Below are 5,209 nucleotides of genomic sequence, written 5' to 3'. Positions count from 1 at the left end.
TCGTTTCATAATGCCGTCGTACATTGTACTCTTTCATCACGGCAACACTCTCATTACAAATCAAACAAATACACTTCCCCTTGGTTTCTATGAAAAAAAATTCATTTTTCCACCGAGTCTGAAATTTTCTGCACTCGCTTGCAATCTTGTGTCTCTTCGGTTCCGGCATTTCTGGTGACCCTGAGCAAATGTTTTCTTCGATTGCTTGCTTTGTGGAGACGCTGCCTTGTTCAAGACAATAGCGCCATCTAGTGTTTAAATTAAGAAATGCAATACAGTGGGCCATAGTCCATTATATTTTTAAACTTTGATACGGGCCAATTAAAAATGGATGGCGGGCCGCAGTTGGCCCGCGGGCCGTAGTTTGGACACCCCTGGTTTATAGCATGTTATATAATAATAAATAGTATAACATTGTAATGTTTAACATAATTCATAAGGCAATATATAGTATTGTAATTTTATAGTGAATATACAGCTGTGTGGTATACAGTAGGGTTGGTAGAATAATACATAGTGTAATATTACAAGTCTAATATTTTACAGTCTAAAGTATAGGGTAGTGTAAAGTAACGCATTGTATAATTCAAGGGTGGGTTTGTCTATGGTAGTGTATATTACGGTGTATAGTTGTGTAATGTAGGAAAAAGTTTATTTGGAGACATATCAATATAATGCATAATGTTAGAGCTTACATTGGGCTGTGTATACGATATTATACAATGTAGTTTAGATTGGAAGGTATAACATTACAATGTATAGTAGTCTAGTTTATGGCATGGTTGTAACGCAACAGGACAGAGCAGCACATCGTGGCTGTTTCTCCCCCCTCCTCCGTTCCGAGCATGGATGGACTCGTCCGTCTGAACGAGGCTCGTCGCTCTCCGTGGTGCTAACGTTGGAAAGAAGGAAAAAACCGCCACCGATTTTTTTCGCCATATGGCATTGTAATGTATAACGACTTATTGTTAGTAGCTCAGCTGATGGAGAGTATATAGAGTTTATTGATAACATTGATGTAGTTTGTATTTTAGTTTTTTTATTAGTTTACTATATGGTATTCATTAGATAGTGTAGTGTATACCCAGTTACTTTATGTTTATAGCTCAATTTATTGAAGAATATATTGAGTACATTTATTATATTGATGAAGTTTCTACTTAGTTTTTTTTACATCGGTTTATTGTATGATAGTTGGGTAGTTGCAGTCCTTTAGCGTCCATATACTAAATGCCTTTGTTGAGATGGAAAATTTGACTTTAACATAGCTATTTCCGTGACCAGTCACATGCTATTCCCTCACATTAACATCATGCTAATCTCCCAGTTACATGCTAATTTCTGACTTTAACACCCTGCTGATCCAACACTTTAACGCAGCTATTTCAATGCTAAATTATCCTGTTTGATATGTAAACTCCTTTGTCAAGGCGCTTTACCTCTCCCACCTAGTTTAAACGACACTGCGAATCTTAGCAGCAGTCATTGAAGTGCTGTCGTCCCGACAGTTCTGTTCCTTCACCTGATGAAGGCCACTTGTGTTGTGGCCGAAACGTCGTGAGAATATTATTGTTTTATTTTATTTTATCAATTTATTATTTTATTCTCATTCTACTTGACTTTACCGAAAGAACCAAAGAAGATGAATCCTTGCAGTCACGAAATCTTTAAATCGAAACTGTGGTGTGTATTAAGCGTAAAATATTTACAGGCTATCCGCTTTAACAGTGGACGTTAAAAGATCCTGTAACGTTATTCGTGTGCCAGCATCATGGTCCAAGGTTGGCAAATTACATGCAAATTACTTATTTGGGGAGCACATATCAATCGTTCGCCTCCTTTTACAAAGACGTAGCAGTGACCTTGAATGCAAACGTTTTGAGAATCAGTGAGGCTTTTCTGAGTGACCCATGTAATAGTATGAATAATAACGTTGGGTTTACGTCAATCCTTGCTTGTGTGCAGGGCACTTGGCAGAGAGCAGTCAGCGGTAGTGTAGCGGTTAGCGCTCTGCGCTACGATCCCGGCGACTTGGGTTCGATTCCTTCGCACGGTCAACACCAGTGATGATTATCTGAACCGGTCCTGGGCCTCGCCTAGGTTGACTCGGAACTCAATTGAATGCCTGCTGCGGTGTGTAAACATCGCCACTGGGGAGACAAAGGCGGCCGGGCATGGCGCTGGCAACCCACCCCCTTGTGTGCCATGCCGGCCTTCATCTGTGCTCCTCGCCAACAGCACTTGCCCCAACAGTCTGTTAAGGCTACATTGGAGATATGTCTTTGTGTTTTGTGTAGGGCCCCACGCTGTGCGTGGAGGGCATCGCGCTGAACATGTTCGACCGCGTGTGCGTGCGCGTGTCGCTGGATTCGTCCAACCTGCAGCACCAGCGGATCCGCATGCACCTCGTCCGCCCGGAGGTACTCACCGTGCGGCGCGACGCGCAACCTCGGAATACCACCGATTTGTATTGTGACCATGCTGCTGTTGCTGCTTGCTGCGCCAGCAGTAGTGCACAAAAAACAAACGCTCGCCGCATCGGAACGTCAGCGGGCCGAAAATTAATGGCACAAGCCACAGCATAGCGCTTGTTGCCATGCAACCCAAACTGTGGGACCGTATAGTAAACACATAGAGACACAGAGATACATAGGAGATACAGAGAGACCCATTATTATTCCTAGAGATTCATAGAGACTCATACAGATACATAGCAGTGCATTAAAAACAAGCTACTGTACGATTGTGGCCATGCAACCCAAACTATGGACCACATTTTACACCACTGTAGTCTGCGCTCCTTCAATGGAGGGGGTGGCAAGATGACACAAACTCTCTCCTGAGGCTCTCCCGTGGCTATCAGACCCATCCATTGGCATTTAGCCCCTGAACGTAATACCCTTATAACCCAGGAATAAAATATAAACTCCGGTCTTGGATGGAAAAAATATATGTATAGCTAGCATTTTGAGCTGCAGTCTGTTGTCCTATACCTCCTGTAACTGGCAAATTGGATATAACGCGATGATGATTGTATGAAGGAACGCATTTTTTGTATAACGCGGATCCGAACTGGATACAACTCGGTTGAATGAATGGAACTACGTCGCGCGAGTAGGAATAAGCGGTTGTAACGGCTGCCTCGGCGTAGCATCACACAAGGTGGGATGCTGCTGGATGCTTCTAGATGCTACCCACGTTCCTTAGTCTTTGTTCAGCCTGTGTTACGCATCTCACGCGTTATTGCGGACTGCGCTTTACCCATATAATATATATTGTTTATTATAACACGATTTTTCCAAAACGCGGTGTTCTTGAGGTACGCAACTACCGGATTATAGAACAGACTGTATATCCAAAGACTATGGGACACTATCCCTACCTATATCAGTTGTGACTGTCCGTGTGTTTAAATCCAGCTTGAAAACGTCGTTATTAATTGGCTTTTCCTGGATTCTGATTGGTTATTACTGTGAGGGGAATCATTATGATTAGCTTTTATTGCATTTTGCATGCTGTGTAAAGTGTCAGTATCACTGTCATTATTGTTATTATCGGCTTTTACTTTATTTCTATTGGCTTGTATCTATACATGAGTAGTTTTTTAATGTCCAGTGCTTTTTTGAGCTATTTCGATATGCAAGGTGCTGTATAAAATAGATTTTATTATGGCCCTAGTTCATTGCACAAGAGGGCCATTATCTGAAACGTGACCTATTTAAATGATCGTTTGGGGCTGTTGTTGATGAATGCGAGTTCTCAAGATACCAAGCTAAGTCAGGGTGTGGGAGCCTTGGTAGATATCAGATTTCTTAACAAAACTCCATGAGTCTGTTCTGCATGGGTTTCCTCCGGGTTCTCTGTTTCCTCCCATATCTAAAAATAAGCATGCGTTGAAACTGGTATTAAGGTAGTTTACGTATCGCCATGGGCGGCAGGGTGGCACATTGGTAAACCCTTGCGTCTTGCAGCAAGAAAACTGGGTTTGATTCCCAACTAGAGTGTGTTACTGTGTGGAGTTGTCATCTTCTCTCCCCCTGTTCCTCAAAAGTCTTCAGACTTGGCAAAGTTTTTCAGTGTTAATAAGTGTAATAATAACGTATCACTTGTGTTGGAAATACTCGCAGGTGTGTGAGAGCATTGGTGTAGTGGTTAGCACGCTGCGCTATGAACCCGGCAACCCAATTCCCACTCACCGCCAACACCAGTGAGGATTATCTGAACTGCTGTTTTGCCTACCCAAGGTCAACTCTTTCTTAAATGAGTACCTGGTGCAGTGTGTAAACATCAGCACTGGGGAGAGGTGTTGGCCACTTACCCCCTCGTGGGCCATGCCGCCTAACAGCAGCACAGTCTGTTAAAGGCTTATTTGGGTGACTATCTTTGTTGTACGTTTGTGCCATTTGTGTGTCCGCTGTCACAGATTCCAGGCTACAACCCTGCGGAGTCCACCCCATGGGGCTCGCCTTCTCCCCGGCCTAAGAAACCCAGACAGCACTAGTGTATCGTGGATGCGGTGTCAACAAGATGTCGGAGGAGGTGCATGAGTGGGCACACACTCTGGGTTTTACATCTGCAGAGTTAATTAAGTGTACATTGTGCTCGCAAGCAGAGGTGAACAATTGAAAAAAAAGCAGTGGCGGTTGTGAGAAATGCTACCCTAAAGTAACAGACGGTTTGCACTCTGAACTTGCAATCCAGAGGTCACCGGTTCTTCGTTCTCCTGTCGCAGCGGTTCAAATGGTAGCGCAATTTTTTTTTCATTTAGAATTTTTACCTTGCCAACCAGTACAATCAGCCAATTAAGGTGTGTACGCGTCAAGATGTATGAAAGGTTTAGGATATCTTATGCCCCACTTCTTTGCCAGCCAAGACACTGACCCCCTTGTGATGAAGGTGATTTCACAAAAATATTGGTTACTGAATCGGTGGTGTTTATTGACTGCCACAGCAGTGTCCAACCCACAAAGCACTGTGATCCATTCTGTTATATCTCAACATGTTCCGTGATCTACCACGACCAACAGTTACCCGGATGGATTTAACCGACTAATAGAACACTGTAGACATGCCAAGTGCTAGTGCGATCTATTGGTTTAAAATATATATTATTAATCCATTAATTCTTAGTCGGGGATTTTGTTTTGCCATCTGCTATAACAAGAATTGCTTTATATTAGAGGTGTTTATTCCTATTTGTCCCGAGATC

This window comes from Petromyzon marinus, chromosome 2 (genome assembly GCF_048934315.1).
Source record: "Petromyzon marinus isolate PM22_M1 ecotype Great Lakes invasive population chromosome 2, UKy_Petmar_22M1.pri1.0, whole genome shotgun sequence".
Taxonomy (NCBI): domain Eukaryota; kingdom Metazoa; phylum Chordata; class Hyperoartia; order Petromyzontiformes; family Petromyzontidae; genus Petromyzon; species Petromyzon marinus.
This window is presented reverse-complemented; position numbering follows the sequence as displayed.